At 36.9% G+C, this 23,300-nt stretch overlaps 1 protein-coding gene across 6 annotated transcripts in view; it reads left to right on the top strand.

Annotated features, from left to right (window-relative positions):
• NCOA1 (nuclear receptor coactivator 1) overlaps positions 1-23,300 on the top strand; it is a 242,724-nt gene that overhangs the window by 122,335 nt on the left and 97,089 nt on the right. For 5 of the 6 annotated variants that reach the window (XM_045447552.1, XM_045447549.1, XM_045447550.1 and 2 more), the window contains exon 3: positions 14,821-14,973. The exons of the other annotated variant lie outside the window; for it this stretch is intronic. The gene's annotated coding sequence lies outside the window, so the exon portion shown is untranslated. The remainder of the gene's footprint in view (positions 1-14,820; positions 14,974-23,300) is intronic. 6 annotated transcript variants of the gene reach the window in all.

Here is a 23,300-nt window from a genome sequence, read left to right as displayed (position 1 = left end):
GCATACTGTGGAGAGTGGCTACGTCAGCGGTTTGGGATTTTATTCTTTTTTTTTTTTTTTTTTTTAATTTTTTTTTCAACGTTTTTTTATTTATTTTTGGGACAGAGAGAGACAGAGCATGAACGGGGGAGGGTCAGAGAGAGAGGGAGACACAGAATCGGAAACAGGCTCCAGGCTCTGAGCCATCAGCCCAGAGCCTGACGCGGGGCTCGAACTCACGGACCACGAGATCGTGACCTGGCTGAAGTCGGACGCTTAACCGACTGCGCCACCCAGGCGCCCCTTGGGATTTTATTCTTAAGTGAGATGAAACCTCATGGAAAGGGTGTAAGCAAGAATAGGATATCAGATTTGTGTGTATGTGGACGATAGCTTATTTTTGAAATAGGCTCAATGGGGCTCGGGGATTGAATATAATCTAGGGTGTGACAATGGAAAAGATTTCACAGGTGATGTCTGGGTTTCTGGTGGCAGCAATTGAGTGAGTGTGAAGGTACCTTTCTTTCTTCTTCTTCTTTTTTCTTTTGGAGATGGAATAGCCAAGGCAAAGGAATATAGAGTTTAGTTTGGAACTTCTTAATAAATAGGCAGATGCTTGCAGGTGTGGAGCTTAAAATAGAGCATGCAAATAGTAGGAGCATTCTTTTGAGAATCACTTGTGTCCAGAATTGATGTGTTTATACTATACCAGAATTAGTAGTTTTGAAATCCAGTAGCCTAGGCTTTTTAGTGTTTTGTCCTTTTAATGTAAATGTAATGGTGAATGTAAGAGTCATTAATATTTTAGATTTAGTAATTGATACGTAGGCAGTTAAACATACAGTTTTGGTTTTTAGGTTATAATCTGCCTTTTTCAAAAAAGGGAGGGTAAGAAACAGAAATGGAGATACAATGAAGTACTTTGACTTTTTACTGTACTGTTTAAATTTCATCTTATCTTTAGAACCTAGAATGTAAGCATCAGTATCTCCCTGGAAGCCGAATAAGAATTGAAAACAAAAAAGCCATGTGGAGATATATAACGTTTCCTGAATATGTATTACTAAAACAAATAATTAAAGAATTGTATGATACCGAAGTCTGGAAGAAAGCAAGGGAAAACATGATGGCTGCCATTGTTTATTAGATAAGTGACTACCAAGTAGAAAAGATATTAAACTTCATTGGCTATGATCTGTTAATCACTTTGCAGTAACTGTGTGCCAGACATTATTTTAAATAACTTAAAAATATTAAGTGTTTATTCTCCTAACAACTTTTGAATAAGTACAAGTATTATTCTCCTTTTTTGTAGAGCAGGAAACCGAGGCATAGAAAGGTGAAGGTCAGAAAGCTAATGTTGGTGGAGTTGAGCTCCAGAATCCATACTTTTAATCAAAACGCAATATACCTCAGTTCTAAGAAGGGAATGTGGTTGCCTATAGGCAGATGTGGATAGCTAAAGCTCAGTTAATTTATTTCATGGATGCGAGGTTTTATTCCATCAATGTACTAGAGTTCACTAATCCATTCTATTATTGATGGGCATTTGGGTTCTTACCATTTTTTGCTTTCATGAACAATGCTGGCATGAATATCTTTCTTCTTGTCTATATCTTTTTCTTCTTCATATGTCTTGTCCATTTATATAGAGAATTTCCTCGGGGTCACAGTTCTCTTTAATGCTAGCCCACTCAGAGAATTCTTGCCACTTACCAAGATTTAATTCCCAGCTGGAGTCCCCTTGGAGCTCTTGCTTTTACCATGGAGCAACAGTTTTCCAATCTTTCCAACATAATACAATTTTTTGTAACAGAATCCATGAATTTACCCAAATTTTTAAAGGCATCCAAAAGTTGTGTGAAGAAATGTTGTGTTTTTTTTTTTCTGGAGATTGCAAGGTTTTCATAAAAGCATTTCATAAAAGCATTGTAATCATAAGAGCAATGAAATCAGCCTTCTAAAAATCAAAGATTAATAAGGAAAAATAAGTAAATATGGCCATTCTATTAAAAAAATAAAGTTTCTCCCTTTCTGACTCTCCCTCCCTGTCTCTCTCTCTCTCTCAAAAATAAACAAAACTTTAAATTTTTTTTTTTTTTCAACGTTTATTTATTTTTGGGACAGAGAGAGACAGAGCATGAACGGGGGAGGGGCAGAGAGAGAGGGAGACACAGAATCGGAAACAGGCTCCAGGCTCTGAGCCATCAGCCCAGAGCCCGGCGCGGGGCTCGAACTCATGGACCGCGAGATCGTGACCTGGCTGAAGTCGGACGCTTAACCGACTGCGCCACCCAGGCGCCCCACAAAACTTTAAAAAAACATTTTTTTTTTTTTTAATTTTTTTTTTTTCAACGTTTATTTATTTTTGGGACAGAGAGAGACAGAGCATGAACGGGGGAGGGGCAGAGAGAGAGGGAGACACAGAATCGGAAACAGGCTCCAGGCTCTGAGCCATCAGCCCAGAGCCCGACGCGGGGGTCGAACTCACGGACCGCGAGATCGTGACCCGGCTGAAGTCGGACGCTTAACCGACTGCGCCACCCAGGCGCCCCTAAAAAAACATTTTTAAAAAGGGCACCTAGATGGCCCAGTCGGTTAAGCGTCCAACTCTTCCAACTCTTGGTTTCAGCTCAGGTCATGATCTCACCACTCGTGAGTTTGAGCCCCACGTCGGGCTCTGTGCTGATGCTCAGAGCCTAGAGCCCGCTTCAGATCGTGTGTCTCCCTCTCTCTCTGCCCCTCCCCCGCTGATGCACTCGCGTGCACGCGCGTGCTCTCTCTCTCTCTCTCAAAAAGAAACATTTAAAAAATTTTTAAAAATAGGGGCGCCTGGGTGGCTCAGTTGGTTAAGCGACCTACTTTGGCTCAGGTCACGATCTCGCAGTTTGTGAGTTTGAGCCCCACGTCAGGCTCTGTGCTGACAGCTCAGAGCCTGGAGCCTACTTCAGCCCGGAGCCTCCCCTGCTCACGCTCTGTGTCTCTCTGTCTCTCAATAATAAATAAATGTTAAAAAAAATTTTTTTTAACTTTAAAAATAAACAGTTTCATCTTTAAAGTCTTCGTTTTTGGTGGGCCTCCTCTTCACAGATTGTGTTAATAAGAAAAAGCAAAGAAGAGGAGCACCTGGGTGCCTCAGTCGGTTAAGCGTCCATCTCTTGGTTTTGGCTCAGGTCATGATCTCATGTTTTGTGGGATCGCCCGCTGTGTCAGCCTGTGTGCTGACAGCACAGAGCCTGCTTGGGATTCTCTGTGTCTCTGCCCCTATCCTGCTTGTGCTCTCTCTCTCTCTCTCAGAATAAATAAATTAAAAAAAAGAAAATAGATACTGTGGAGAAGTTAAATAAACTTTACACCCATTTTTAAACTATGTTTTTAACATTAATATGATGGCTTGATTTCAAATTTCATTTAAATTATTTTTGTCTTTGATTTGGAGAGCATGACTCTTATACCATCAGTAAGAAGAGAGCTGGTTGCGTCGTTCTTAATTCTTTTGTGAAATCTTATAGTCTCTCTTAAGAAAAACCTATTTCACACAAATTTTTACGTGCCGCCTTGTTTCTTAAATTTTATTTGGGGTGGAATTAATAAGAACAGAGAAGTTACTATGGAATCTTAACTCCATGTACCCAAAGTAATTTATAATTGCCACTAGTGTTAATGGTTTATTTATAATAACCCACTACTGGATGGCAGCATAGCTAACCTAAGCTAGTCCCATCACACTGGGACTTTGGCTAACATTACCCCTCTTTCTCCTCATCAAAAAGTACATCATAAAGTAGAAGAGTTAAAGTCATGTTGTAATAAAGATAACCTTGGATCTGCACTAATTTTTTCAAAGTAATTAATATATAAATATTGTAATTATAAGTGTTATTGGTAACAAGTTACTTTCATCACACTTCACAGTTATTGTATGTGGGCATGGGGGAGAGAATCTGCTGCCCTTAGAGATTTGAAAGTTTCTTTTACTTCCTCACAGAGAAAAGAACAGTAGACCACAGCTTCTTTTGATCCTCATCTCATGAGGTCATAAGGTGACAGTTGCTGATAGAAGATGGGTTTTTTCCTGCTTTTCCAAAATCAGACTCCATGGTAGCAAATAATGTGCATGAAGAGCTAATGTATATATGATCTAAAACCGGTACTTTTTAAATCTTTCCTAATTAACTGTTGCAGAGGCCTTACTGCCTGTTGTTAGTGCTCTTCTGTCATATACTTCATTCTGTTATTGAGCAGCTTTAACGGATGATTGGCTCTTGAGAATGTCAGGACGGTGAGTTTTAAAATTGTTAAAAAGATTGAGGTGTTAATAACATACGCGAAGCAAAACTTTAAAAAGATTGTGGGTGGGGTGCCTGGGTTGCTCAGTCGGTTGAGTCCAACTTTTGATTTCAGCTCAGGTCATGCTCTTGGGCTTCATAAGATTGAGCTCCTTGTTGGGCTCTGTGCTGACAGTGGGAAGCCTGCTTCGGATTCTCCCTCTCCCTCTCTGTCTTTACCTCTTCCTGACTTGTATGCACATACATGCTCTCTCTCTCTCTCTCTCGAAATAAATAAAAAAACATTTTTAAAGAAAGATTATAGGGTGGGTCAGTTGGTTGAGTGTCCAACTCTCAATTTCGGCTCAGGTCATGATCCCAGGACGGTGGGATTGAGCCCCATGTTGGGCTCCACGCTAAGCATGCAACCTGCTTAAGATTCTCTCTCTCTGTCTCTCTCTCTGTCTCTCTGTCTCTCTCTCTCTCCCTCCCCCTCCCACGTCTCTCCCTCTCAGGCATGCTGTCTCTCTCTTAAAGAAAAAGATTATGAAATAACAGGAAGATTAAAAATAAACAAATAAAATATTACCAATAATAACATAGTATTTGATTCCAGGTAAAGGTGGTAGGTTGAGGACACAGTTAAAATTGTTCCCTCCCCAAACCACAGTTAAGTTAAACAACAATGAAAACAAAGTCAATAAAGGTTGTTGTTGGGTTGTTTTTAGTCCTAAATCCAGACAAAGAATTGGAGAAAAATAGGGCAAAATTTTCAAGGCTGAAACACAGCTAGAAGAGTGGTAGCAATCTTATTAAACCTAGGAAAGCCTAGTTTTACATGGAGAAAGCTAAGGACTAATGGAATTTGTACTGGTGAATCTCCAAAGGGCCCACACAGTGGTAGTACTGTGTAACTCTGCAAGGGCAAGGGGAAGGAGGGCAAGAAGGTGAAGAAGATGAATCTAGGGGACTATAATAAGGAGGGTTGTTTGAAAGATGTTTAAGAAACACTTAAATGCCTGGATTTTCTTCACTTTTTGCCACTGTTCTAATGCACTACTCTCATCTTGACAGTGGGCAATTTGAAGTATATTCTCTGGCTGAAGAAAGAGGGCTGACTACTGGCCTAATGGACAACAGGCACATTGAAGGTGGAGGGAGCATTGGCATTTTCAATGATGAGAGCCCTGCCCTCTTCCCTATTATTGGCTTCCCAATTGAGGCCTTTTTCCTCTAGGCAGGAGGAAAGAAGAATCTTCTATGAAAAATCTGACTAGCCCATTAAGAAAAAAACTAAAGGCAAAAAGGACTTTACATAAATACTGTACTCTGTTTGGTAAATTTGTTTTTTGTAGGGGTACAGGTTAACAATTCTGAAGTGACCTTATGTATACACAGGTGTTGGGCAGATAAGTAAATAAGTGATAGATAATGGGAACCAGGTTTCTCACATCAATATCTGTGACCTAATAAAGAGCCTGCCCAAGTTGCCCTATATTGAAGGTTACAGTCAGTAACCCCAGGTACTTAGAGCTTTAAATAAACTTTTTATTTCCAAAGGTCTAAACTCCATCAAACATCTAAGGAAAGCATCTACTATGAATAACAAACCAAAATAAACAAATCAAGAATACAAAACAACTTGCTGAAAACAGACTGTACAGCCGGGAAAATTTTATGGATATGCGCGCGCGCACACACACACACACACACACACACACGCACACACATCTACATATACCATATGTGTGTATAAAATATCTTCAGAAAGATGGGATTCTACATCCGTAAAGCAGGAATACGATATTTAAAAAAGAACATTCAGAAAACAAAGAATTCTTATAAATTAAGAATATGTGGCAGAATAGAAAAACTTGGTACAATTATTAGATAATAAATTGAGAATTTTGTAGGAGTAGAGCAAAAAGGCAAAGAAATGATAAATAGAAGATTGAAGAAAATAAGATGAATGTAGGAGGGTCAACTTCCTAGTGTTAGGAGTTCTAAAAAAGAATAAATTAGGGGGGAAAAAAGAATATAATCCAAGAAAATTTCTCAGAACTGAAAGTGTCAATTGTGTACCCAGCATAAAGGAAGAAAAGTGCCAATTGTGTACTCAGTTCAACTGGTATTGGATACCACATGGGACAGCCACATAGTCAGCTAAAATGTTCAGTCTCCATAATAGTCAAGGAAATTCAGACTGAAATGAATTCCCACTTTCATCATTAGACTGGTTAAAAAATAAATTCTGATGATACCAGGTGTTGGAAAGAATATGGGGAAAATGGTTCTCTTATACACACTGCTTGTGGGAGTATGAAACAGCCATATTGGCAAACAATTTGACAAGTGGTGAGATGAGAGAAAGATATACAACTACTGTAATTCAGAAATTGCACTTCTGGATATTGCCACTAGAAATTCTTTCACTTGTGCATATGAAAAAATGAATAAGAGGCCATGTCCAAGAATACTCATTGAGGTATTCTCTGTAAAAATGAAAATTTACAGGAGCCCCTGGCTTGCTCAGTCAGTTAAGCGTCCGACTCTTGATTTTGGCTCAGGTCATGATCTCACAGCTTGTGAGATTGAGCCCCATATTGGGCTGTATGCTGATAGTGTGGAGCCTTCTTGAGATTCTCTCTCCCTCTATCTCTATTCCTCCTCTGCTCCTGTGAGTATGTGTATGCTCTCTCTAATATTAAAAAAAATGAAAATTTACAGACCACTTAAATACAAGAATGGCTAAGGTGAGGTATATTCATATATTTGTATGAATGAAACACACACGCATGTATGCCTCAGCAAGGATAGAGCTCCAAAACGTAGTGCATGAAGTCAAGAAAATGCATAATATGTGTTGTATACAATAAAAAATGTATATTTTAAAACATAAAACATCAATGTACATTGTGTATGGGTACACGCACATATACATATCCAGAAAGAGCTGTATTAAATTCATGATAATGGTTCTGTCTATGAAAGGGAGGGGAATGAACAGAGTGTACTCTGTGTAAGTGTGGGGACTTGGATTTATTGGTAGTGCTTCATTTCTTAAAAAAGAAAAAATATAAAAAATGTTTACTGTTGTTAATTCTGGGATAAATCCATAGATACTTATAATATTTATCTATATGTTTTTAATTTCTGGCTCTGTACGTCTGCCTGATTCCAGAATAACAAAGGGAGAATGATTAATAGGCTTCCTTTTTACTCTATGTGTTAGGTGTATAATATGTGCTCTTCTATCACCTGGCTTCCTCATTTGATTTTTAAATGAGATTGAATTTAAGAAATTAAAAATAATTAAATAAAATAAAGGAATTGAGGTGCCGTGTTAGCCAGAACTTGTGCCAGAATCCAGCATTGGAAGCAGATAAAGATGACAGAAAAGCCTTACCTGGGAAGGGAAAATTGGAACCTGAAATTGAAAGCCTTCAGACATGCTCAGTAATCATGATGTTCCAGTAGGAGTTTGTAGTATCCATATCAGATCTCCTACTCTGGATTCCTCTGGATTGGGGAGGGGTGGTGAGGAAAGTCTTAAAATGTTGAGCTCCAGATAGTCCAGATAATTATGTAACAATCACTGAAGTATAGAATATTTGAATCACTATATTGTACCCCTGCAACATAACACGGTGTGTTAACTATACTGGAATTTAAATTAAAGTAAATGAAAAAAAAAATCACTGGAGAGATGCATTTTAAGAGAACTCACTTAAAGTGAAATATTATTTCACAATAATAATCAAACATCTTTTTCTTAGTACTTACGCACATTCCTCCTGTCTTCTTAGGTTCTCTGTGTCACCTATCTCCTGGTTCCATATTAGTAACTTATCATTGTGTACATATCTTTTTGTGTACGTATTTTTTTAATTGTTTATTTTTTTAAATTATCTTAATTATCTTTTATTTATTTATTTTGAGAGAGAGAGAGAGAGAGACTCAGAGAGCCATGAGTAGGGGAGAGACAGGGAGAGGGGGAGAGAGAGAGAGAGAGAGAGAGAGAGAGAGAGAACCCCAAGCTGACTCTGCTCTCTGGGCACAGAGCCAGATGCAGGGCTCAAACTCACGAACTGTGAGATTATGACCTGAGCTGAAATCAAGAGTTGGATTCTTAACGAAAGGAGCCACCCAGGCACCCCTGTACATATTTTTTTGGAATATGGATTTACCTTGCGCTTTTCCATTTTTCATGCAGGTTTTAAATGACTATACTCAGCCACTCCCCTTAGCATTGTTCTCACATTTCCTCACATGGTTGACCACGAGTCCATTAGGACTCTAAATCATTAGCAGGATCCATCTGGCTTCAGTTACTGCTTGGTTTTGAAGTAGTACCCGTAAAAACTCTCAGGTTTTATAGAAGAGAGTGGCATTATTTGGCAAAGATTATACCTGCAGGATTAAGTATGTAAGTGATTTGGAGGGTTGCTCTTCCTTGGAAGCCAAATAATGACAGAACCTAAGTATATGGATGACTAGATGAACAATGCCATCTTTGCCACTGGTCAGTTACTACTTAACAATTCTTATACAGATTTACCTAGGGAAAACTAAAAGATAAAATGCTTCACAAATGAAAGAACACACAAAATAGTATCAGGAGGATTGAAATGAATTGTTTCATTCTAGAAAATGTTCTAGAGCACTGTTTATTACAAATGCAAATAAGCTAGACATATAAAGTGAGAAAAATTCGACTAAATACAATGTAAATTGAGCTACTCTAACTGTAAATCCTTTTATTTAATATATTTAACTGCAAGTCAGTATGAAGAGCTAATTCAAGTTTCTTTGAGTTTTTGAATTGTGGATTTAAATCAACAGAAGAAAAAAAATCTTGAAAATATAAAAAGCACTTAATTTAATTTAGAGGGACTATAAGGGGTAAGCACTTTTGAATCCAGGTGATAGGATAACCCAGTTTTCCAACATTAAACATTACACTTTAATATGGAATTCAGCATTAGGGGAAATCATGATTTAGAGAAAATATAGTTTTTATATAAAAAGAAAAAGACCACGGGGCGCCTGGGTGGCGCAGTCGGTTAAGCGTCCGACTTCAGCCAGGTCACGATCTCGGGGTCCGTGAGTTCGAGCCCCGCGTCGGGCTCTGGGCTGATGGCTCAGAGCCTGGAGCCTGTTTCCGATTCTGTGTCTCCCTTTCTCTCTGCCCCTCCCCCATTCATGCTCTGTCTGTCTCTGTCCCAAAAATAAATAAACGTTGAAAAAAAAAAAAAAAAAGAAAGAAAAAGACCAAAACAAGCATTAAAAAAACTGTTACAAATGTAAAACAAAAGAAAAAATAGACTTGTATTTATTGATAGTATAACAATGTACTAGATGTACACAAAGTAATAATTTTGAATGTATGAATTAATTTGGGGGGACAATTATATTTTGGTGAACCCATGAAAATATTCAATCCCTCTTTTTTTTTCTTGGTCTTTTTTAGTTTCAATGTTATAAAATTTAAGTATATAAGTCTTGCATATCTTTTGTTAAATTATTTCCTAAGTATTTTATGGTTTTTTTTTATTTAAAAAAATTTTTTTTTTCAACGTTTATTTATTTTTGGGACAGAGAGAGACAGAGCATGAACGGGGGAGGGGCAGAGAGAGAGGGAGACACAGAATCGGAAACAGGCTCCAGGCTCTGAGCCATCAGCCCAGAGCCTGACGCGGGGCTTGAACTCACAGACCGCGAGATCGTGACCTGGCTGAAGTTGGACGCTTAACCGACTGCGCCACCCAGGCGCCCCTGTTTTTTTGATGCTATTATGAATTTGTTTTGCATTTTATTTTCCAATTGTGGTTGTATGGAAGTTGATTTGGTATACTCATCTTGTATCCTACAACTTTGCCAAATCACTTATTAATTCTAGTAATTATTTTTCAGATTCCTTAGAGTTAGGTACCAAAAAATAATTTTTAAGTGAATAAAAACAATTTTAGTTCTCTCTCTCTAAATTTCCTTTTATTTCTTTTTCTTGACTTATTGTGCTGAGTAGGACCTTCAGTACACCCGTTACAATAATGAAGTGGCTATGGGGCACCTGGCTGGCTCAATTGGTAAAGTGTGGGACTCTTTTTTTTTTTTTTTAACGTTTATTTATTTATTTTGAGACAGAGCTGGGGAAGGGCAGAGGGGGAGAAGGAGAGAGGGAGAGAGAATCCCAAGCAGGCTCCACGCTGTCATCACAGAGCCCAACACGGGGCTTGATCTCACAAACCATGAGATTATGACCTGAGCTGAAATCAAGAGTCAAATGCTTAACCAGCTGAGCCCCATCAGGCGCCCAAAGTGTGGGACTCTTGATCTTGGGGTTGTGGGTATAGGCCCCCATGTTAGGTGTAGAGTCACTTAAAATCTTTAAAAATAAAACGAAGTGGCTAGAGTGAACATTCTTGCCTTGTTCGCAAAATTAGGAGAACTCCCAATATTTCACCATTATATAAAATACTAGATGTAGTTTTTCACTCATCCTATTTATCAGATTGAAGGGAGTTACGTTTAATTCTTAGTTTGCTGAGAATTTTGTCATGAATGGTGCTGAATTTTCTCAGATTTTTTTTCTGTATCTGTTCAAATGGTTATATGCTTTTTATTCTGTTAATATAAATTACATTGATGGTATTTAATTTGAAACATTTCTTGGATAAACCACATGATCATAGTATATTACCCTTCTTATATATTGTTGGATTCAATTTGTTGTTTTGCATCTGTATTCATGAGGCTGATTTTCTTTCCTGGTAATATCTTTGTCAAGTTTTGGTATTAGGGATTTGCTTATTTAATAAAGGGAGGGGTGCCTGGGTGGCTCAGTCACTTGAGCATCTGACTCTTGGTTTCGGCTCAGGTCATGATCATGGTTTGTGAGTTCGAGCCCTGTATTGGGCTCTGTGCTGACAGTGCAGAGCTTGCTTGATATTCTCTCTCTCCCTCCCTCTCTCTCTGCCCCTCGCCTGCCCGTTCTCTCTCTCTCTCTCTCTCTCTCTCTCTCTCTCTCTCTCTCTCTCAAAACAAATAAAAACTTAAAAAAAATTTTTTTTTAAATAAGACAAGTTAGGGAGTATCTCTCTTCTGTTTTCTAGAAAGTATGTAAGATGGTTATTACTTCCTTAAATGGTTGCTAGAACCCACCAGTGAAGCCATTTGGGCCTAGAGTTTTGTTTTGATTTTTGTGGTTTTTTTGTTTTGTTTTTGTTGTGTTTTAATTATGAAATGTTTTCTTTAGTAGATGGGTTTCTATTTATTTTTATAGTTGGAGTAATTTTAAGGGATTTTTCATTTTATCTCAGTTACTGAATTGATTTGCATTATGTGAACATTATATTTGTAGGATATGAAATGATATTTCTCCTTCTATTTCTGATATCAGTAATTTGTGTTGCCTTTTGTTTTTCTTGAACAGTCTTGCTAAAAGCAAAATGATTTTTTTTTTTATCCTTTAAACTGTTGGTTTTAATTTTTTTGAATTGTCTAATCTTTGGCTTGAGTATTGTTTTGACTTGAAGTTCACTAACTTGTTTTTGTGCCATCTCAAATCTATTAACTAATAATAGATTCAGCCTATCCAGTGAATTTTTAAGTTTTGATATTTAACTGCCTAGTTTTTGAAGTTTCATTTCTTTCTGTTTCCATTTGCCGTCAATATTTCTTATCTGTTCACTCATTATAACATGTTGAATATACTTGTATTAACGGCTTGAGCATTCTTGCCAGTTAATTCCAACGTCTAGATCATCTTGTAATAGGTTTTCCTCCTGTTCTTGAGTTACAGTTTTTATCTTCTTTGCATGTTTAGTAATTTTTTGTTGTATATTGGATTTTGTTGATGGTATTGTAGATTTTTTTTTAAGCATATTGATTTTTGTTCCAGATAACTAGCTTGTAAAAATACACTTACCATATAACCCAGCAATTGCATTTCTGGGTATTTATCCTAGAGAAATGAAAACTTATGTTCACACAGAAACCTGTGCACAAATATTTATAGCAACTTTATTTATAATTACCCCAAAAGAATACATCCCGTTTGTACTTCGACAGGTGGGAAAAAAACAAAAAACAAAAAACTGTATCTGCATACCGCAGAGCAATGAAAAGGAACAAACTATTGATATATTCAATAAATTGGATGGATTTCATGGGTATTATGTTGCGTAAAAAGAAAACAAGCCAATCTAAAATGTTTCCATACTATCTGATTCAATTTTTGTAAGATTCTCAAAGTGAAAAAATTATAGAAATAGAGGACAGATAAATGGTTGCCAGCAATTAAGGAAAGGGGAGGAGGGTGTGATTATAACTAGCAAAAGGGAATCTAAGTTGTGGTATGGTGTATGGATCTGTACATGTCCTAAAATGCCATAGAATTATAAACAAAGATATACAAAAAACAAACTATGATTGCATGAAAAAAATGGCAAAATCCAAGTAAAGTCTATAGTCTAGATAATTGTATTGTGCCAATCAGTTTCTCAGCTTATGGTAATACACTGCAATTATGTAAGTTGTCACCATCGGGGTAGGTGCGTGGTGAGTACATGGGATTGCTCTGTACCACTTTTACTACTTCTTGTGAAGATGAGAGGCTCTAAGGATTTCAAAATAAAATTAAAAATATATTACTGCGGATCACCTTGAAATTAGAGAGGTTTGGTTTTTATACTTTGTCACACCAGATGTTATTTCAGTTTTGCCCTTAGCCTTAGGAGAATCCTTATTCCTGGAATATAGTCTTTACCCTGAGATGTGGCCCTTCTGTGGTTTCTGTGAGAAGTCAGTTGTGTTCACCAGGCCCTTTTAACTTGGCAGGATTCAAAATCCAAACTGTGTCTTTCCTGTGGTAGGAAGCTGAAATCTCTGTTCAGCTTTTTAGTCTTCCAGCTGTTGCCTTCTGTTGGGCTATTTGGAGTCTCCCAGTGCATGAGCAGTTCAGGGACCAGCCAAAGATTTGAGCATTTGTGGACAGATTTAAGCTCCCCCTGCCCTGTACTGTACTACCCTTCCTACCATGATTTTCCCCTCCTATTGTCTAGCTTTCTGTCAGCTCTTAGATGCCAATGAGACTGTGGTTTTCTTCTTTAGCCCTAGCCTCCCAGTACCTAAGGGGGATATACTGGGAAGAGTTTTCTTAAGGTAGAGTTGTACGAATACATCTCATCTCAGTATGGTTCCTTTCTTTTAATAATCAAATCCCCTACGTTTCTGCTGGCTGTTGGTCACTTTCAGTATCTTTAAACAGTTACTTTTAACTTTTTAAAAAAATTTTTAATGTTTATTTTTGAGAGCGAGAGCGAGAGACTGTGAATGGGGGAGGGGCAGAGACAGAGGGAGACACAATCTGAAGCAGACTCCAGGCTCTGAGCTGTCAGCACAGAGCCTGATTGGAGGGGTTGGGGGGGGTGGGGGGGGGCTCAAACTCACGAACCTTGAGATCGTGACCTGAGCTGAAGTCAGTGGCTTAACCAACTGAGTCACCCAGGAGCCCTTGAACAGTTATTTTAATATTTTGTCCAGAGTTAATAATTGTTATCTAAGGGCAAATTAGTCCAATATGAGATAGTCCATTATGACTGGAACCAAAGCTCAACGAATTTTATTTTTAAGTATTACGAATATAAAAAGTTTGTAAAGGGGCACCTGGGTGGCCCAGTTGGTTGATCATCTGTTTCTGCTCAGGTCACGATCTCACGGTTCATGAATTTGAGCCCTGCGTTCGGTTCTGTGTTGACAGCGTGGAGCCTAGAGCCTGCTTGAGTTCTGTGTCTCCCTTGCTCTCTACCCATCCCCCACTCATGCTCTGGCTGGCTGTCTCTCTCTCTCTCTCTCTCTCTCTCTCTCTCTCTCTCTCAAAAAGTGAATGAACATTAATAAAAAAGGTTATAAAGTTTTTCAGTGAAAAATTTGAAAGTGGGGTGCCTGGGTGGCTCAGTCGATTAAGCCTCCGCCTCTTGATTTCGGCTCCGGTCATGATCTTACAGTTCGTGGGTTCAAGTCCTGCATGGAGCTCTGTACTGACAGAGCCTGACTGGGATTCTCCTTTTCTCTCTGCCTCTCCCCTGCTCACTCTCTTTCTCTCAAAAGTAAATAAGTAAACATTTAAAAAAATTCAAAAGTAAAATATCATAGTAACTTTAATGCATAGTAAGAAGTATTACAGAAATCAAGGAAAGTATTCAATGAAAACTGAAAATATGAACAATCAGTATTTTAATTAAAAAGAAGAATAAACATGCAAATGCAGCCAGAAAAAAATTTTTTTAAAGACATATAAATGACTTTCAGAAGATTAAGGGCAGAATGTAATTATGTATTACCTAAGCAGCAGCCTTAGATAGGAATACATATTTAATCACCGGAAAGGACTTCAGCTGTAAAATCAGATCTTCATCCATTGTCTTTTGGAAATATTTTTCCATTTGGCTTTAAAAGTTGTATTTTCTTTCTTTATGCAGCATTTCTGACCTTTGTCATTTCTTAGAGACTAAAACAACAAAAACAACAATCTAACCTTCCTTCTGCTTTTATTTTTTTCTTCTCCTTTTAGTTTGCATAATTGGCCTTAAATGAGGTGAGAGTGAAGAAACTAGAGCCGTCTCTGGATACATCGCTACCCCACTTCCCTGTAAGCTACCCTCCGGAGTGCGAGATTTGACCATATCTGTTTTGAGGACTCATTATGAACAAAGAAGTCTCCCAGGTGGGAATTGTAACTCTGTTTTTAAAGAGCTTTGTTTATACAAAAGTATGAAGGGAAAATGATTACCGATGGAAATATGTTTTTGATTTAAAAGTTTCAAAGTTATTATAAAACATCTGCTGACATTCCTAAATGAAAATGTTCTAGATTACACTTTATGAACCACTTTAATGCACATTGAAATGAATATAGGGTTCATATGAATATTTTACAGTGAGAACCTCCTCATTGAATTAAAAATGGCAAGCAGAAAAACTATACTGAACCGTCCCTAGATTTGGTCTGTATATTTCTAACATGTGTACAGTCATTCAGTCTATATTTGGTGCCCATTTTTTTTACATTTGGACATTTTTACATAGCTGATTTCGAAGAGTTTGTGAGCTCCCTGAGGGAATAGTTCTTGTTTGTCCACAAAGATGACAATGATCATAGAAGCGTATGTTAGAAAGATAAACATGCACTAAGCCAAGACAGTAGGTAAAAAGCTGAAGATTAATCAGAAAATGATAGATCAGTAAGTGGACTTTTGGCAGGAGGCTTTTTAAAATTAATAGCTTTTTTTTTTTTTTTTTTTTTCAACGTTTATTTATTTTTGGGACAGAGAGAGAGACAGAGCATGAACGGGGGAGGGGCAGAGAGAGAGGGAGACACAGAATCGGAAACAGGCTCCAGGCTCTGAGCCATCAGCCCAGAGCCCGACGCGGGGCTCGAACTCACGGACCGCGAGATCGTGACCTGGCTGAAGTCGGACGCTTAACCGACTGCGCCACCCAGGCGCCCCAAAATTAATAGCTTTTTAATTGAATTATAGCACTATACAGATAAAAGTTACAGATTTTAAGTGTAGAACTCCTGAATTATCATGTGCCAAACGTATTTGTTAAACAGGTTAAGAAGTAAAACAATATCAGCACCCCAGGAGCTTCCCTCATCCTTGTCCCAGCTACACACCCACCTACTCACTTTTAAAGGCGAAGACGGTTGTCACCGTGGAGTGATAGCTGTCAGCTTGAAGAGTGGGCTTTAACCACCATAGATGTTAAAGGCAGTTAGATTTAGTTGGCTGACAAACCATACCTGTGTTTGGGATAAACAATGAATTTGGGAGATGGAGGCGAGACTATCTGTTGGCAGCAGAGTGCTTTAAAGCAGGGGCTGGAGGTGCAAAATAACCCTACTGCCTCTCTCTTTAAAGTCTCATTGGTAGGGGCACCTGGGTGGCGCAGTTAAGCGTCCAACTTCGGCTCAGGTCATGATCTCGTGGTCCATGAGTTCGAGCCCCACGTCGGGCTCTGTGCTGACAGCTCGGAGCCTGGAGCCTGCTTTGGATTCTGTGTCTCCCTTGCTCTCTGCCCCTCCCCAGCTAATGTTTGTCTTTTTCTCTCTCTCTCAAAATAATAAACTTTTTTTTTTTTAATTTAACAAAAATAAATAAAGTCTCATTGGTTTCTAGAACACACTCCAGATTTCTGGCTTTCATTTAACTGGAGATACATTTATTAACTTGTATTTTCTATTATTTGAAATCAGACTATTGATTCCCAATGGAGAGAGAGAGAGAGGAGTTTATATTTATGAAAGAGAAAGGGAGAGAAAACAGAATCATCTAGTGACTGAACTCTGGCTTAGGTGTGTTTTTCTTTAACTCCTTCATTGAGTGACTCTAAGAAGTCTCTTTTCTTCATATCACAATGAAGATTTTTATCTTCTCTATTTCTCCTTAACATTTATCAAAATAATTTTAAACCTGCCACATAGTTGCAAGATTGGTAGGCCCTGTGTATTGCCCATTGCCCACTTTTACCAGTTGGAAACATTTTGTTACGTTTGCTTTATCTCTCTGTATGTTTGCTACTATTTCTGCTGCTGCTGCTGAATCATCTGAGAGGAAGTTGTAGACATTTACGTTCTTCCACTCCTAAATATTCAGCGTGTTTCTCCTGCTTAACCACAACGTAATAATGAAATTCAGGAAACAACATTTTTATTATTATTATTATTATTATTATTATTATTATTATCGCATTTAGAGTTCATATTAAATTTTTATCAGTCCTCTGATCCAGAATCACACATTGTGTAGTTGTTACATCTCTTTGGTTCCTTTAACCTGGAATCAGCTTTTCTTTGTCTTCCATAAAATGGACATTTTGGGAGAGTACAGGTCAGCTGTTCCGTATAGTAGCACTCATTTTGAACTTGATATCTGTTTCCATCTTTGTTCCTTTCTAAAGAGACTATGATATGGGACTTTGGAGATTCATGGATTTGTTAACTGAGAATCTTATCTGGTAGAACAAAGCCTGTAAAGATTTTTTTCAGGGGAAAGTCTGTTGAAACATGGTGGGAGCCCAGAATTCCAGAAGGTAGATTCCTAAAGATGATTTGGATGTTATTGAAAAGAATTTTATATGTGTGTGGATGTATATAAATGATCTTAGAATCCAAGATTTATAAATTTTTGGACAAAAATTAGGGTTTGTATGGCAAAACTTTTTGAAGGAATAACACGTTTATATTTTAAGGTAAATTATATTTATAAGAAATAATTGGTTTTATATTATAATGATGAGAGAAGTCAGGATTGGGTATCCAATCAGTTTTATTTATTTCTGTGTGACGTTTGGATGAAGAATTGAGAAGGCTCTCTGTTCGTGTGTTTGAAACTCCCTGTAAATACCACCCAGGATTTCTAGAGGTGGCACAATTTAATGTCAGCTTTTCTGAGAGAACTCCTAATGAAGAAGCATTTTAATGTAGAAGCAAAAGCAAATATTGGGAATCTGTTGTTGGCTTTTTACTTCTCAGTTATGTGACTATAGATTAGTTATATGAGTTAAAGCATAGCCAGATTCTGGAGCCAAATTACTTAATGATTTTTACCTCTGCCACTTATGATGTTAAGCAGATCAAGTAATGTTTCTACGCCTCAGTTTCCTCATTTCTTACAATCTGTAAATAGGTTATAAAGTTACCTGTCTCATACTTTATGAGTGAATTGAATTAGTAAGGTTTATGAGTAAATAATGTAAATTCCAGGGGTGCCTGGGTGGCTCAGTCGGTTGAGCATCCGACTTCAACTCAGGTCATGATCTTGCCATTTGTGAGTTCGAGCCCCGTGTCGGATTCTGTGCTGACAGCTCAGAGCCTAGAGCCTGCTTCGTATTCTGTGTCTCCTCCTCTCTCTGCCCCTCCCATGCTCATGCTCTGTCTCTGTCTTTCTCTCAATAATAAATAAATGTTAAAAAATGTAAATTCGATGGTTAGAACAATGATTGGCACATAGTAAATCCTGTGTGTTGGTTATCATCATTGTTATCTTCATCATCATCATCGTCAGTAGTTTGTAAGATAAAATTGTTGAACTCAATCAGTGATTCTGTAAGTAGAAATAATAATGCATACTTCATAGGGCAGTTGTGAAGAGTAAATGAGTTAATACCTAATAAGATACATAAACTGTACACACACACACACACACAATTATTATTATTATTATATTCTCCTATCTTGTAATTAAATGCATGTTAATAGGCCTACTGTTTTGTGAACAACTTTTATTATTTTTTCTGCTCAAAATCTTTGTTACTGACTTGATACTGTGAAAATGGGAACAGGCAAGATAGGCATTTTGTATATTCTTAAGTGGCCTATAGTCAAAATTTTGAGAAACAGTGTACTAGATGACAATTGCTGGGGTCCCTCTGATTCTGAAATTTTGAATCTGAGTCTCCAGTTTAAAATTTATAAGCCTTACTGGGGCGCCTAGGTGGCTCAATTAGTTAAGTGTCCAACTTTGGCTCAGGACATGATCTCGCGGTCCATGGGTTTGAGCCCCATATCAGGCTCTGTGCTGACAGCTCAGAGCCTGGAGGTTGCTTCGGATTCCGTGTCTCCCTCTTTCTCTGACCCTTCCCAGCTCATGCTCTGTCTCTCGCTCTCTCTCTCAAAAATAAAAAAAACATTAAAAAAATAAAAAAAAAATTATAAGCGTTACTCTCATAGGTGTTATTCTGTTGAGAACACTGGAAAGTGAAATTTGAGTTTCACTTGTTTTGAGTTGGCCATTTGTTGGGCATTGTACTGGAAGGGATATGACTAGAGCAATTAGTATGATCATTGAGGAAATACAAATGCTACTTAACTAGCTATTCACCTGAGATGCTTGGGGAATTTTTTTTTTTTTTTTTTTTTTTTGGTTTCCCCATGGGTATCAATAAGGTTTTTGCCAAATATAAATGAATCAAGTAGGATGACTTAAGTTTTAAGCTAGGCTTTAAAAAATGCATATTCTTCTGCAAATTTGGGTAATGAGGATTGTATGTACATTTGTATGGTGATTTCATTCAAGCCACTTCTGCTCCAGCTAGGGGGATGATCCCAAAATTAACTGGAGGCTTACCTGACTTGATCATTTTCTAGTGCCCTCAAAATATAATTTCATTGTTTTGGCAAATTATTAACCCATGCAGCTTGGTACTTCTACTGCCTTATAATGTTAAGGGTCAAATTTCAGTATGTTTATTTTTTTTTTTACTGATTTACATATGTACATTTAACCATACTATATTCTGAAATGAGTTTCTGAAATATTTTCTGGGAAATTGAACAAATTCTGATCAGATATTGGAATAATTTCATGTAGTAAATGTGATTTTGGGTTTGGATAATCATCTGTAGATTATCTGTATCTAAAGCTGATCTTCATTCTCTTCTGGCCACTGATCTTCGTTCTCTTCTGCTCATTAGTTTCTGAATCTGTGAAGGAGAATGGAATTGACGGAAAGAGAGAGAGAGTGAAATTTTTATCACTTAGTTTTACATCTATGGCCACCATTTTCAAGGCTGTTACCTCTTTGCTAAACTATTACAAACTCTTCTCCTGTGTACATGCAAGTAAATATCAAACACTTATTTTATTGTTTACACAGTTAAAGAGAGCTGTGGCTAAGAAGACTGATTTTAATCTTTTTTTTTTTTTTTAAAGGAATACCAACATATCTTCCACAAGTTAGAATGATATAGTACCGATTTTTGGAAGTCATATACAGTATATCTATTAATTACCCAATGTAATTGTAGGATAACTGGAATCATTTAATTTCATGGATTTGCAAGGAAATGTTGAGGGTATTTCTGCCCAGTTGTTTTACTATGAGAGCTGCCACAAATATGTATTTCATATGCCAATTATTTTTCCTCAGGGACAAATTCATACAATAGGAATATTTTAGCAAGGTGAATGTGTTTATGTTTATTTTTTAACTTTAAAAAATTAAATTTTAAATAAAGTCAATGAGAGGGATTTAAAATACTGGGTTTTTAAAACTGATTTTTCTCTTCTTCCTATATTTTTGTTAATAAAAAACAAAAAATAAACTTTTATAGTTTTTCCAAACTTATTCTTTCCGTTTAGAAAAAAATAATGCAAAGAAAAAAAGCATTGTCTCTTAACCTAAACATGTGTCAGCCATGACACACTTGTAGAATTTAAAGTATTAAAGTATTAAATCCTTGATAATTTCTTATTATTAATATATAAAATATTTTGCACAAGATTTTCTTTTACTGTAAAAAACCTTCTAAGAAAAATCAGATGTTTTATAGAACCAATGAACTAAGAAAAAATGATATCTTTATTTTTAAGAGTTCATTGCTTTGAATCCATTTCTTTGCCTTTGTTTTTTATTCCTGGGCATAAGAGTTCAGATCCTGGCAGGCCATTTGTGGCAGAGACTTATTGGGGTAGGGGTTCTTCTCTGGGCCAGGGAGAGCCACCATCTGAATTTTGGTCTCTGGCTTTGTGGATTCAGAGACTTTTTGTTTCCAGACCTTTAAGGAAATCTTTTTTAGGCATTAGCTTCAAAATATCTGGTTTTTAACAAGAAGTTAGGAGGCATTCAGAGAAATAAGAAAGTATGGTATATACCCAGGAAGAATAGCAATCAGTAGAAATTGTCTTTAAGGAAGTCCAGGCATTGCACTTACTAAACAAGAAAAAAATAGATAAATTGGATTTCATCAAAATTAAAAACTGTTCATAAAGAAAATGTTTGCAAATAATATATCTGGTAGAGGCTTAGTACCCTAATATAAAGAACTTTCATGGCTTAACAAAAAAAGACAAATAACCCAACTTAAAAACGGGCAAAGGACCTGAATAGACATTTCTCCAAAAAAAGATACACAATGGTCAATAAGCACCTGAAAAGGTGTTCAGTGTCATTACTGATTAGGGAAATCAATGTAAATCAAAGCGGTAATGAGATACCATTTCACACCTCCTAAGACGACCAGAATTAAAATAAAATTACAAAACATAAAATAACAATTTTTGGTGAGAATGTGGAGAAATTGGAATGCTTGTACATTGCTGTAGCCACTGTGGAAGACAGTTTGGCAGTTTCTCAAAAAGCTAAAGAAAGTTACATTATTATGACTTAGTAGTTCCACTCTAAAATACCAAGGGAATTGAAGACATGTTCACATTTATGCATATAAATGATCATAGAATCATTCCTCATAAATAGCCCCCAAATGGAAAAACCTAATGGCCATCAACTGGCGGATAAACAAAATGTGATGTATGCAAACAATGGAAAAGTATCCAACCATAAAAAAGGCGATGTAAATCCCAATACTTTATCACTTGAGAAAGTTTTCAGTTGACGTTGCAATGAAAAGACAAGAGAAATTGAAAACTTCTTTTAGAGAACCCTAAGTGTCTGACGATGCCAGTCTGAGAAATACTTCTTTATGGCAGTTGCCCACTGCAGGAGCTCTTTGTTTATAATGATTTTCCTATGTGATTCTTTTCATACAGCTGTCAAATTGGAGAGGTTCGGCCCTCAGAATGTCCCTCTCATCATGTCTGTGCTGCTTTGTGCTAATTGCCTGCTAAGCATTTTAAAGTATATTTATTAGAGCTGTTTACTAACATATTGTTACTTATTTTTCAAATTATATGGTTCTCAGCTAAATCTGGGAGATGAGTGACAAATTTCTTATGTTCTAGAAATTTATAGTTCAAGTGAAATATAAAACACTGACCTATTTCTTCAGCCTCACCTATTTGGTTTTGTCTGATCTATTTGAGATAGATGTGGTTTCTGATTCCCAAAACTGTTCTCTACAGATTGCATGAGGTTGAGTATAACTTAGCAACTCTTTTTAAATCAGCAGGGTACTTTGACTTAGAAACCTTACCTCTTTTTAAAAGGTGGTATGCAAATTGTTTCCTGAAACCAACATTCTTTTCTTAATGAACCTTATTTAAGTACCCTTACTGGCATATATAAAGCCACTCCACAAATAGAACAGCTGTAATAGTTTTCACTCATCAGGGGATTTGCATTCCACTATCTGTATATTGTGTTTTGTAAATAGAAAGCAGTTAATACCAGAATCATATCATCAGCAAATTGTTGGTGACCCTCTCATAGCTTCTTACTGTTGGCTCTTATTTTGGTAGGTCAGCCTGTCTGGCTGCTGTTGAGTTATTGTCTAATGTCTCCTCAGCCTCAGAATCTTGGATAAATTTAGAAGATGTCAATCTCTAGCCAGTAGTCTGAGGGGAGCACAGTATGGGGGATCTTATTTTCAATCTAGGTTTATTTGTTGCTCAAAATGATCCAGTCTATGAAATTATATTATTTATGTTTACAGTTGTATCACTGTGACGTGACTTTATGTTTTTATAGTACTATGAAATATTGTTTGAGGTTTTCCCTAAATAGTATATTTTTACCTTTTCAAAATTAGAAGAAATGTTCTCCAGTTTCTGGATCAAGAAGATAGGGCTTGGGTTTTTTTCCCCCCATTGAAAATAGGGTAAAAAGGATTTCGGATAAGCTCATGGTCTCACTTATAGGAAAGAATTCCAAAGCTTTATGAATGATTCCAGAAAATATATTAACCATGAAATATCTGAAATATCCTTTAAACTTTTACATGTCATATTAGTTAAATAATCACTTCTAATGCATCACCTATCTTAGCTTCTGTATCTTTTAGGCATTATGTTAGATACTGGATATACAGTAAAAAGATCTAGTAATTGGCTTTGAGTTCATAATCTAGAATGGGAGACAAACAAGAGAATTATAATTTATAGCATAGTATACAGTATAGTGTAGTACAGTATAGTATAGTATAATAAGCATAGTATATTGCCCTTTCTATTTTGAGAGTCAGTAGAATTCCAGATGGGTAAATTCTCAGATAGGTATAACCTAATGTCTTTGGAGGCAAAGAAGATAGGCAGATAAGGAAGTAAGAAGTGGCCCCTGAGCATGAGGTGGGAATTAGCTAATTCCTTTCTTTTG

This window comes from Leopardus geoffroyi, chromosome A3 (assembly GCF_018350155.1).
Source record: "Leopardus geoffroyi isolate Oge1 chromosome A3, O.geoffroyi_Oge1_pat1.0, whole genome shotgun sequence".
NCBI lineage: Eukaryota > Metazoa > Chordata > Mammalia > Carnivora > Felidae > Leopardus > Leopardus geoffroyi.
This window is presented reverse-complemented; position numbering and strand designations above follow the sequence as displayed.